The 12,052-nt window shown below is 52.5% G+C and overlaps 1 protein-coding gene across 7 annotated transcripts in view; it reads right to left on the bottom strand.

Moving 5' to 3' along the window:
* COL14A1 (collagen type XIV alpha 1 chain) overlaps positions 1 to 10,789 on the bottom strand; it is a 225,477-nt gene extending 214,688 nt beyond the window's left edge. For 6 of the 7 annotated variants that reach the window (XM_043484139.1, XM_043484143.1, XM_043484145.1 and 3 more), the window contains exon 1: positions 10,633 to 10,789. The gene's annotated coding sequence lies outside the window, so the exon portion shown is untranslated. Of the gene's footprint in view, positions 1 to 7,277; positions 7,302 to 10,632 lie in introns of those variants that run through there. The other variant, XM_043484141.1, reaches the window with a different exon arrangement.
* Between the last annotated feature and the right edge of the window lie 1,263 nt (positions 10,790 to 12,052).

The raw sequence follows: 12,052 nt of genomic DNA, 5'->3' as shown, positions 1-12,052 counted from the left end.
CCCGAGTCATCGAGACCTCTAACTCTACTGAGGCAGGTAGAATAGGTGGGTCATCCCAGGGGTCGTGGGACTCCCCAGGCAGCACTAGAGGTAAAGAGTCTGCCGGCAGTGCAGGAGACGCGGGTTCAACCCCTGAGTTGGGAAGATCCCCTGGAGAAGGGAATGGCAACCCACCCCAGTATTCTGGCCTGGAGAACCCCACGGACAGAGGAGCCTGGAGGGCTACAGTTCACAGGCTCACAAAGAGTCAGACACGACTGTAGTGACTTGGCATGCACGCACTCCAAAGGGCTGTGAGTGACTTTTCTGTAGACAGGCTTGAACATGGGGGGTTTGAACAGATATAAGAGCAGCCATCAGCTCCATCAGGATCGAGATCATGCCCCTCGAAGGAGAACTGCAGCAATGGAACCACTCAACCCAAAACAAATATTCTAAGATTTTGTTCCCCAAATATTATAACCACCAGGCTCAATGAGACCGTGGCAAAGAGAGGAGAGGTAAGCAAACAACTTGCCTTTTTGCCATGCCCTCTAAGAGCAGGGGTTTTCTCAGGCATCCCACAATACCAGGCTAACACAGGACAGGAAGTCCTTTTACAAGCTGCAGCCCAAAGCCTTTCTCTCTTCTCATCAGAGCACTGTGGTCCAGTGCAGTTCAGGCATTGTGAAGCAATACTTAACATGCCACATTAGAAGCTGATCTGCATTTCACACAATATAAATAAATAAACAGACCAAGGAATTGGTGCTACCCTTGTCTTGGCAACCGTTTTCTGAAAACTGTTTATTATTGCTGTTGTTCAGTCACTAATCCGTGTGCGACCTCATGGACTGCGGCACGCCAGGCTCCCCTGTCCTTCACCATCTCCTAGAGTTTGCTTAAATTCACGTTTACTGAGTCGGTGATGCCAGCCAACCATCTCAGCCTCTGTTGTCCCCTTCTCCTCTTGCCTTCAATCTTCCCCAGCATCAGGGTCTTTTCCAGTGAGTCAGATCATCAGGTGGCCAAAGTACTGGAGCTTCAGCTTCAGTATCAGTCCTTCCTTGCATATTATTTATACAGAAAAAAAATTGTAGCCATAGCTTTTCTTTAAATTCTTCCTTTCTTGTTGTTTATTTTAAATGAGATTAAGTAATACCATGTTGGGAGAAGTGGAATTTTCGTTTTCCCAAGGTTTTATGCCAAGTCTTTCATTTGGACAGCAAAATAGGGGCAAGAAAAAAATTCCAATTTCTGTTAAACCGCCATGAGACATTTTCAAAATGTCAAAGCCTAATTTGTTGAAACATTGCCTAAAACCTTGCACAAAACAAATAGTGCTGCCTTAATTTTTTTTTTTTTGGGGGGGGTTTAAAAACATCATGTTAGAAATGGTGATTTAGCTGTAGTAAGTTAGGGTTCAGTTCAGAAGGTATAAACCCAATTTGGGGAAAGTTGATAAAGTTTAGTGCAAGTTTTCTCAAAACACTGTTACTCAATTATGCAATCAGTAACTTAAAACTATCCCCATTAGGACTAACTGACCTGTCCTCTACTTTATATGTTTATTTTATCTAATCTCATTTATACAATTAAGTTTAATAAGGTGCAGAGGCCTCATTCGAGCCAGTTTTATCAAAATCCCTTAAAATATTTATCCTAAAGTTTGTGTAAACTACTCATATAAACACACATGCACACACACACAGACTTAACACACGCATGCATGCAAACCTCGGATAATGTTCTCCTCAGTCAGCGGTGACACACTTGCTGCCAGCCATCTGGGAGGCCAGGCCCTGCCTGACCGAGACTGCTGTTTGTAGTTTCAGGATTTCCATTCCAGCAGTCCCTGCCGAGAGTCCTACCGTAACCAAAGCTCTCTGCGCGTGTCAGTCCCTCAGTCGTGTCCGGCTCCTTGAGACCCTGTGGTCTGTAGCCCGCCAGGCTCCTCTGTCCATGGCATTCTCCAGGCAAGAACACTGGAGTGGGTTGCCATGCCCTCTTCCAGCAGCTTCTCCTGACCCAGGGATGGAACCCAGGTCTCCCGCATTGCAGGCGGATTCTTCACCCTCTGAGCCACCAAGCCACTCTACTCTGAGGGAGATACAAAATTTCATACTATATGATCCCTGTGTCAGCTCACTATAATTTTATTGAAAAAGAAGACCACAAGCAAATTTACAAAACTAAATGAAATAAGTGTGAAATACAACACAGGTAACACAGACTGGAACTATGAGTAGAAATTTGGGCTCGCGGAAGACATATCCACCAATAATTTGCTAGGGGCTCCCGACTAACTAGTTTAACCACTCCATGACTTGGTTTCTTTATCTGTAAAATGTGCAAGCGAACATCTACCTTATAGGATTGTGATAATGTAAATAATGTACTTAGAAACACAGGTAGCTCTCAAAAAGTTCTAACTAGCAGCATGCTAGCAACAGGTTGAAAGAATGTAAGGCAAAGGCAATTAAATCATCAATGAATTTATGACTTGGGTAGATACTTAAGGAGGAAGAGACTCAAGAAGTCTTTATCTCCCCCATCTCATGAAGGTTGTGGGACGAACTTGGTATAAAGCTTTAGACAAAAACAGAAGATCCAGATAAGGACACAGGTACCATTATTTGCATGTATGAACTACTTTAAACTTTTCTAAGAACATTCCTATCCATTTTTTTATCCTTGTCCAGATGACAGCTCTGTACAGGTTCAAAATCATCAACCATAAGAAGACTTGGAATATTTGACTTAAGAATAATTCATAGACTTAGCAGTTCTGGTTGACAAGCCCATGCAAAGAAGATTTGAAAGAAATGGGAATGATTAAGCATGAATTAAGCCTAGGAAAAATAAGAATCAGAAGCATGTAATAGATGTCTTCAAATATTTGAAGGGCTTTCACGTGGAAGATAAAACAAGATTATTTTGTGCAGCTTCTGCAAATAGAACTAGAATCAACAGATTCTACAGAGCCACAGAGATGTGGATTTGGACAGAAACATTTCTCTAACACTCAGAACACGTCTGTCGCTTTTACTAGCAGGTCTGAGACAGGAGCTGGCTGTGTTTTACCCATGAGAGATGTTGTAGAGGGGATTCCTGGATTTGTGGCAGGGGACCTGGACAAAATGACCTTTATGTTCTAACTCTTTCTGGACTCTGTTGTTTAGTCACTAACCCGTGTCCAGCTCATTATGACCCCACGGACTGTAGCTCGCCAAGCTCCTCTGTCCATGGAATTCTCCAGGAAAGAACTGCAGTGGGTTGCCATTTCCTTTTCCAGGGGATTTCCTGACCTAGGCATAGTACCCACGTGTCCTGCATTGGCAGGTGGATTCTTTACCACAGAGCCACCTGGGAAGCCCTTTTCCAAATTCTACATTATTATTTAATATCCATTTTAACTCCTGGGAGACAGCAAACTCCAGGAGTAGTGGAGGACAGAGGCGCCTGGCATGCGGCTGTTTGCAGGGAGCAGGGTTGGAGCGACTTAACAACTGAATCACAACAACAGATCCATTTGTAGGAGAACTTTACAGCCAGTTGATGATCTGTGTCTACAGATTTGCAGATAAGAAAGCAAAGACGAAAAACAGGGCTAATGTTACAGCCCAGCGGGTTGATGTTTAGTTTTCCTAATTTCTTCTCTCCAATGAAAGTACCATCCTCCTCACATCTAGAATAACCAAAAGGCTTTTCAGGATTGGTTAAGAAGTCTACTTAAAAACAGACCCTGGAGGAAATCAGTGTTTATCACTCTTTTTGGTTAGCATCACGACACAGGAGAAAACAGCTCTAAGTCAGAAATAAAGCCGTAGTTGTGTTACTGTTAGCTTGGTGACTAGTCTTTCTTCCTCTGCGCGAACTCCCCACTGTGCAGGCATTGTGATCAGAAATCAAGTGGAAAGCCACAGTCTTATTAGCATAAAGTGTCAAAGGGTAGAAGAGTTCAGGAATGCCAGAGACTAAAATTGAGAAAGGGTGCCTCAGAAAAGAGTGAGCCACAAGTAGGGCGAACTGACAACACACATACAGAAAAAACACACCCCTTGAGTTCTGGACAATTCAGAATAAAGGGTCAATTAGGGCTTCCCTGATGGCTCAGCTGGTAAAGAATCCGCCTGCAATGCAGGAGACCCCGTTCAATTCCTGGGTTGGGAAGACCCCTGGAGAAAGGAAAGGCTCCCCATGCCAGCACTCTGGCCTGGAGAATCCCACGGGCCGTACAGTCCACGGGGTCACAGAGTCGGACAGGAGTGAGTGGCACTGTCACTAGTCAAGCAAACTCAGCAATCAGAAACGAACATGCAGTTAATATAACAGAGTTTCAAAGTACACAGAGCAAAAACCGAGAGAACCAAAGGAAGCAACAACAAACAAAGCTAGAGATGTCACACTGCTCTGAGGAATGGACTGAACGACTGGACAAAACACCAATAAGGATGTAGAAGATGTGAACCACTCCATCAACTATTAACTGATATTTACCGAACACTACATCTAATAACTACAGGACACACCTTTAAAATTTTTTTTCTTACAAAGTAGGCATTGGGGGCCCTAAAATGAGTTGATAAACTTCAGAAGACTCAAAGTTTGCAGAGTATGTTTTCTGACAACAGAATTATATTAGAAATTAATAATATATATTTACAAATCAAAATGGAAGTTAAGCAACATGCTTCTAATTAATCCATGGGTCAAATGAGAAATCACAATGGAAATTTTAAATTTTAAAAATAGTTGGAAGGGAATAAAAATAAAAATATTTTCCACATGAAAACCTGTGGGATGCAACCTAAGAATTAGAGATAAATATTTACATAAGGAAGAAGAAAGATTTAAAAATCAATGATCTATTTTTTCACTTAAAGGAGCCATAAAAAGAAAAGCAAATACAATCCTAATTAAGTTGAAGGAAAGGATTAATAATGATAAGCCTTAAAAACCAAAGATACCTGAAACTAATATTAGTGAAAATTAACAAGGCTAAAATTTGCTTATTTAAAATACTATTAAAAGTGAAAAATCTTTAGGAAGGGTGATCAGTCTCCAACAGATTACCTCTGCCTCTTATCCCATTGTGACTCTCCAGCTAACTTCATGGCCCCAGTAACTCTACTTTCTGAGTCTTGGGTACTAGAAGTCATGTAGGTGGGCAGTTTAACCCATACTCCACATTGTTCAAAGTGCATTACAGCCAACTGACAGATATTGACTGATTGAGCGATCAGTGCTGAATGACCAGGGCTGAGGCGCACAGCCAACGCACCGCACACCCTGCATTGGCCGAGGCTGCGGAACGCTGGAAAGCCGCAGGCCTTCTCTCCAGCCTGTGTGAAAACTGATCTCCAGGGGAAAGGGTGCCCTTTCTCCTCCCCACAGGGTCTACCCAAAGGGACTTTCTTCTAAATCACAGAAAGACCTCTGATAGGACCAGAGCAGCCCAGTGAATGGCTCAAATGCAAAGGGTTGAGAGTGTGTGCGCGCCTCAGTCGAGTCAGATGTGTCTGATACTTTGTGACCCCACGGACCCTGCCAGGCTCCTCTGTCCATGGGATTTTCCCAGCAAGAATACTGGAGCGGGTTACCATTTCCTACTCCAAGGGATCTTCCTAACCCAGGAATCGAACCCTCGCCTCCTGTGTCTCCTGTGTTGCCAGCAGATTCTTCACCCATGAGCCACCAGAGAAGCCCAAATGCAAGGGATTTGACTGCAAGTCATCCTCTGAAATATAGCGGCTCAGCCTTAAAGTAGGCTGCTATGAATCCTACGTGACAGAAGACCATCCCCAAAGCATAGCAAATTGCAGTGACAGTTCCTTGACTCAGGAATGTTCCATCACTTGGCTTTTTTTGTTGTCGTTATTTTTTAAGGACCGACAGGGTTTCATGGTCAAAGAAATGCCAATCGCTTTTAACTGAAGTCTGTATCTGCAAGCATCACAGAGGCTAGCTGCACATCCAGGGCAGACATCTCATCCTTTAGGAAGGCTTCCCTGATCTTCCAAGTCTGGCCAGATGCTGCTCCTGGGCTTCCTACAGTAGCAATCTTTATTTTCCATTCTAAACTTCAATAGAACATTGTTTTTTAATATCAGTTCAGCATGTTCCCCTTTGCAAAAAACAGACAGAAAGCCAATCCAGGAGTAAATCTTCATTCAACAGAAGACCACCCCCCTCCACCCAGGAGTACTCCTAGCTACAGACTCAACCTGTGACACCTGGATAAGCTCAGCAAAGCCTAGCCTCTCTGGATCAGTTTTCACAACTCAGCTTAGCTTTGTGTGTGTGTGTGGCTGGCGGAGCGGGGCGGGGCGGGGCACCAAACACAGCTACCTAAAATTAAAAGTCAGGGACCCTTGCCTTGAGTTTCCACAAAGGCCCATTAGGAAAATTCATCAAGAGTACTAATTTGAAAAAATGGCCTTGAAGTATAAAATGAAAATTAGGGTTAAAGTGCAGAGTCTAGACTCTAAGCCCTGACTTAAAAAGACTCTCGGTTGTCAGAATTCCCTGTAGCCTTCCTAGTCAGAATCGCCTCAAAAAAAAGGAAGCAGAGAGAGAAGAGGGAAAGCAGGAAGAAGGAGGGGGGGAGGTGAAGAGAAGGAGAAAGAAGCAGGAGAGCAGAGACACCAGCGCTGCCGTCCAGGCTGCACGGGGTCGGTCCAGGCCTGGAAGCAACCCTGCAGGGGCTCCCGTCACCCTGCTTCCTGGAGAAGAAGCCGGCGAAGCTCACAGGCGGCACAGAGGCGGGCAGGGGCCCGGACAGGCCACGCCCTCTGTCCCCACCCTCCGCCTCCAGGGGCCGGACAGGCCACGCCCTCTGCCCTCACCCTCCGCCCCCAGGGGCCCGGACAGGCCACGCCCTCTGCCCTCACCCTCCGCCCCCAGGGGCCCGGACAGGCCACGCCCTCTGCCCCCACCCTCCCCTCGACTCCCGGACCCACGCGTCCTCGGCTGGCGCCCCGGCTCCGGCCCCACCCGCCCCCCTGCCCCCCAACAGGCAGACGCAGAAACGGGCACATCTCATGCAGACTTTCCTTTAATTCTGTATCAGCCACTTGCTGGCTTTGGGACCCCCGGCAGGCAGTTTATATCTCGGTGATCTTATCTTTAAAAGAAGGACAACATTTACGCCCACGAGGAATTGGGAGACTTACATGTGCTTTCTGAGAGAGAACGTAGCAGGGACTCAAGCAGGGACTCAAAATACACGCCAGTCTCCACCACTCACACCCACGTCCCCACGAGACCAGGATGAGGCCCGGTCTTCACAAGCCTACCTCTACCGAGAAGAGCAGCACAGTCTGCCACTGTGCGTTTGGTCAGTTATAGGAGAGGAGACGCAGCGGAGACCTCTCCCTGACATCCATCGCCAGCGGAGCAAACCTGCTCAAGAGGACGCTTCTTCCTGACCTGGCCCTCAGCTTTCCTCCCCTCTGCCCACCCACCCCCCGCCCCCCACTCCTTCGCGGTGCCCGGTACCATTTGCTGTCTACACATGTCATAATCCCGGATAATGTTAGCTCAGCGGTGCTCAAACGCCACCCCCACAGCCTGCAGCCATACAGGAAGGCCCTCATCTCTGAAAGGAACCTTGGGCCAGGCTCCACAGCAGTCATTTGGTTGAGCTTGGATTAAAATGACAGCAAATATGTGGCTCATAGAGTCACGAACTGCAGACTGCCAGCTTAAAACAGGCAAAAGCTCTCTATGTTTTACTAGGTGACTGGAGGAAGACTTTAAGAGTCAAAGGGAGCGTACCCCAAGGAGCCTTTTCTTGCTGGGCTGAGGCTGGCTCCAGTGCCCTGCCAATCATGCCCATTTGCTCACTCCATTCTTTTTAAAGCCAGCCGTGGTGGACTCCCAAACCCAATATTTGCGTGGAAGGAGGCCCCAAGAGCTCTCTGAAATCCACAGCTGGACCATTAGCAGCAGGATCGATGCCAAAGGACTTCTCCCATCCATCCTAAGTCTGGGACCTGCCCAAAACTGCTCCAGGAATTCTGACAGGCTCCACGGAGTCCTTCCCAGGGAGTCACCGAGAGGCCCCACCAGGGAGGCTTCTGTCCTTTCAAAGGGACCCCCAGGAGGTCAGGGATGCAGTGGAGGTCCAGGTCTCACCTGGCTCAGGGCCCCCAAGCAGAGGGAGAGACGCCCCCAAGCAGAGGGAGAGACACCCAGTGCTTAGGATAGAGCGTCCTGTGCATAATGCATAAGCCTGGAAAACACTTCAGGAGGTGAAAGACGCCAGTCATGAAGGCCCACACACATTGCATGCTTCCGTGTATGTGAAACGTCAGCAGAAAGCCGGTGAGCAGTTGCCAAGGGTGTTGGGGGGCGGGGGGGGGGGTATGGCGTGGTTGGGGAGAAATGAGCAGTTATACTGCTGATAGGTACAGAATTTTTTTTTTTTTTTTGGAGTGATACAATGTTCTAAAATTGATTGTGGGGACAGTGGTACAACTCTGAATATATGAAAAATCACTGAATTGCACACGTGTGGTATATGAATTATAATTTGATAAAGTTGCTTTTATAAAATATGCTACCCTGAAGTCTGTCTTACAGTAACCACACCCTTGGGACCAGGTTCAAAGGAAATCCTTGCAAGTTGCTCTTTTGAAGCAACCCAAAGTGCAAGTGTTATCCATGCATTCCCTCACTCAGGCCACATTTCCCGGTGATAGCTGCGGGCAGAGCCGGCCACCTTGTTAGAAACACAGCATCAGCTCCCGTCCCTGTATCCAGTTTCGCCTGTGTGCTGGGTGCTGGGGCCTCCTTACCACAGGCCACAGCCAGGAAGGGCCCTTAACCCTCTGTAGCTGAGGAGCTCCGGAGCCTTTAGGGGGAGAGTTTCAGCAAAACTTTCCCAACTCTGCTCCCCACGGGGCCACCAAACATCCGCATATTTTTAGGGTTTTGCCCTCCCCCACCCCCTTCTGCTGCTGCAGGCAGCTGACACTCCAGAATTTCCAGAAGGGAATCCAAAAGTCGCAGAGAGAAAGAGGCTCTGAGTGCGGCTCCACACGGCGTTCCGGGGTCAGCGGAGGGTTGGGGTCCAGGTCCCCGAGAGCGGGACGCCAGACCCCCGTGAACACCTGCCCCGGGGAGAGAGTCTCAGCAGAGGGGGCGACTCCGGGTCCCCGAGCTCCGCGCCATGGGGCGCGCTTCCCGGACAGGACGCAAGCCCCCAGCTCCTAGACGAGGGCGCCCGTGGCTGCAATGACGGCAGGCAGCGCTCAGACCCTTGTTGGGGGCCCTGGCACAAGCCGCTCCTCCTGCGGGGCGCTAACCCTGTGTTGTCTGTGCTGTGTGCTTAGTCGCTCAGTCATGTCCGACCCTGTGCGACCCCGTGGACTGTAGCCCGCCAGCTCCTCTGTCCATGGCATTCTCCAGGCTGGAATACTGGAGTGAGTAGCCGTTCCCTCCGCCAGGGCATCTTCCCGACCCAGGGATCGAACTCAGGTCTCCCGCTTTGCGGGCAGATTCTTTACCAGCTGAGCCACCAGGGAAGCCCAAGAATACCGGAGCGGGTAGCCTATCCTTTCTCCAGGGCATCTTCCCCACCCAGGAATGGAACCAGGGTCTACCGCATCGCAGGTGGGTTCCTTAGCTGCCCGTGCGCGGGGCCGGCTAAATCCCAGCTGGCGCAGAGGTTCGCCTCCCTCCAGCCGCGCGCTCTAGAGGGCCTGAGGCAGTGAGCAGTTCCGAGGGGTGAAAGGGCGACGGGGCGAGAAAGCCCGGGAGGAGAAGGCCCTCCAGCGCCGCAGCCTGGCGGTGCATCTTAAAGCCGCGACCTCCTGGGTCCAGACACCGAAGCAAAACGCGCGAAGCAGCCGCGTTTCCGGGCGCAGAGACGTGGACGAGCCGCTGCTGCTGCCAACGCCCCGCGGCGCTGCGCTGCGGGCTTGCTCCTCTTTTCGACTAGCACCTGGTGCCCAACGCTAATCACCCGCGGGTGTGTGGGTGAGTTTTGCACCCCGTGATCTCCATCGACGGTTCTCCCAACTGACCCCCGAGTGCCGAGTGCTTAGTCGTCAGTCGTGTCCGACTCTTTGCGATCCTTTGGACTGTAGCTCGCCAGGCTCCTCCGTCCATGGGATTCTCCAGGCAAGAATACTGGAGTGGGTAGCCATTTCCTTCTCCAGGGGATCTTCCCGACCCAGGTATCGAGCCCATGTCTCCTGCACTGCAGGCAGATTCTCTACCCGCTGAGCCATCGGCGCGCTTTCTGTCTGTAATACACACAGTCCTCCAAAGCAATCCCTAAGCCCCTTTCTCACCATAACGGTAGCCTGTAAGAGGCCCTTTCTGCTTGGAAATGCTGGCGTCTACCGTCTGGAAACCAAACCCGCTCCTTCCCGCCGTTCGCTCGCCGCCCGCCAGCCCCGGGGCGAAGGCTCGGGAGAGCAGCCCGGACGTGTGCGCCGCGCGCCGCTCCGACCTAGCTGCCCGGCGAGCGCGCGGGACGCGGCGGGCGCGCCTCCGGCCCCTCAGAGCCGCGGGCAGCGCGGGCGCGCGAAGAGCAGGTCCCCGGAGCCGGCCCGCGTCCGCAGGGGGCTCGCCGCCTGCGCTTTCCCTCCTTCAAGAACAGACTCTCAAGGCCGACTTAGAGAAGCAGAGGTTGACACTGACCTGCGCCCGCAAGATTCCAGCCCAGGCCGCGTGGCTCTCGGTGCCCGCGGACCGTCCCAGTTCCGCCGCGAGTCCGTTCTCCTGCGCGCTGCCTGCCCGGCGCCCCTTTATTGGCCTGCCCCGCCTCCACCCCTGCTCCCCCGCCCGGAGCCGCCTCCTCTCCGGCGCTCCCTCTTGCGGGGCGCCGGGGATCAGATAAGAGCGGAGGGAGGCGCGCGGGCGGCTGCTTATGAGGCGGGGGCAGGGGCGGGGGAGAGGCAGGCCTCGGGGCCCCTGGCAGCGTCCCCCGTCCCCAACGACTCCCCCCTCCTCCCGCCGCCCCGGACACGCCCTGGGGCCGCCCGGCGCTGCGGTCGCGAGCGCGGGGCCAGGAAGGAGCCGCTCGGGCCGTCCCCGCGCACCGAGGCCGGCGGGCCGTCTCGCCAGGTCAGTGTCCGTGTACAGGTGCCGCGTGCCGGCCTCCGCAGCCCCAAGAAGCCCGGTCCAGGCGCCCGGGGGACCCTCCGCTGGGACGGCTCGGTGTCCCGGTGCTAAGACTCTTCTCCTACCAGGGGCGCGGGTTCCAGCCCTGGCCCGGGAACTGAGATCGCGCGCGCTCTGCGGCACGGCCCAGAAAAACAGAACAGGGGACCCTGTTTCCCTCTCCCAGAACTGGGGCAGCGACGCTCGGACATGACCAGGCGCACCGCCCGGGAGCGCTCCCAGGCGCTTTGGTGCGTTTGAAGGGGCTGGCGTCGGAGGGGCCCCGGGGCGCAGGCCCCCTGACCGAGATCCCGAGTCAGGAAACCTGCGTTGAAGCCCGGGCCGAGCCCCCAAACCCCGCGGCGGTTCTGGTCCGGGCTGCCCCGAGGCCCTGCCCGCCCGTGAAGCACTCGAGGCGCCGGGTCTCCGGCCCCTCCCCCCGCCCCCGGGAAAAGCATCAGCTTCACCCATTTTTTAACCGAACCAAGAGCCTCCCGCCCCTCCCGCGGCTGGTGCGCGCACATGTCGGGAGGGGGTTACACACCGGGAATCTGTCAAGACGCCCCTTCGGTGAGAAAAGCACGCTGTCGCCTCGGAAAACTGGAAAAGCAGGTGATGGCGAAGACAGCAAGGGGACGGTGCTCTGAAAGGCCCGGAGCCCGCCCCCGAGACACAGAACGGGGGCTGCGACCGCGCACCTCGCTTCCACGAGGGCCTGCGGCTTTCCCAGCCTTCCACCGCCCCCCGAGTCTGCCATATCCGCCCCCTCCTCGGTGCCCACCCCTGCCCCCCGCCGGCCCTGCGGTTGGAGCTCAAAGCCGGGCCCAGCCCTCACGGCCGCCCCGCGTCTGTCGGTCCTTCGGCAAACCCGGCGGGGCCAGGCCGAGGCGCCGCTTGGCTCCTTCGCTAAACCCGGTTCGCAGCGCACGTGTTTATCGAGACCGCGTCTGGTCTGAAC

The sequence above is a fragment of the Cervus canadensis genome, chromosome 12 (genome assembly GCF_019320065.1).
Source record: "Cervus canadensis isolate Bull #8, Minnesota chromosome 12, ASM1932006v1, whole genome shotgun sequence".
NCBI classification, from domain to species: Eukaryota; Metazoa; Chordata; class Mammalia; order Artiodactyla; family Cervidae; genus Cervus; species Cervus canadensis.
The sequence above is the reverse complement of the archived record's forward strand: the minus strand, read 5'-3'. Positions and strand labels throughout refer to the sequence as shown.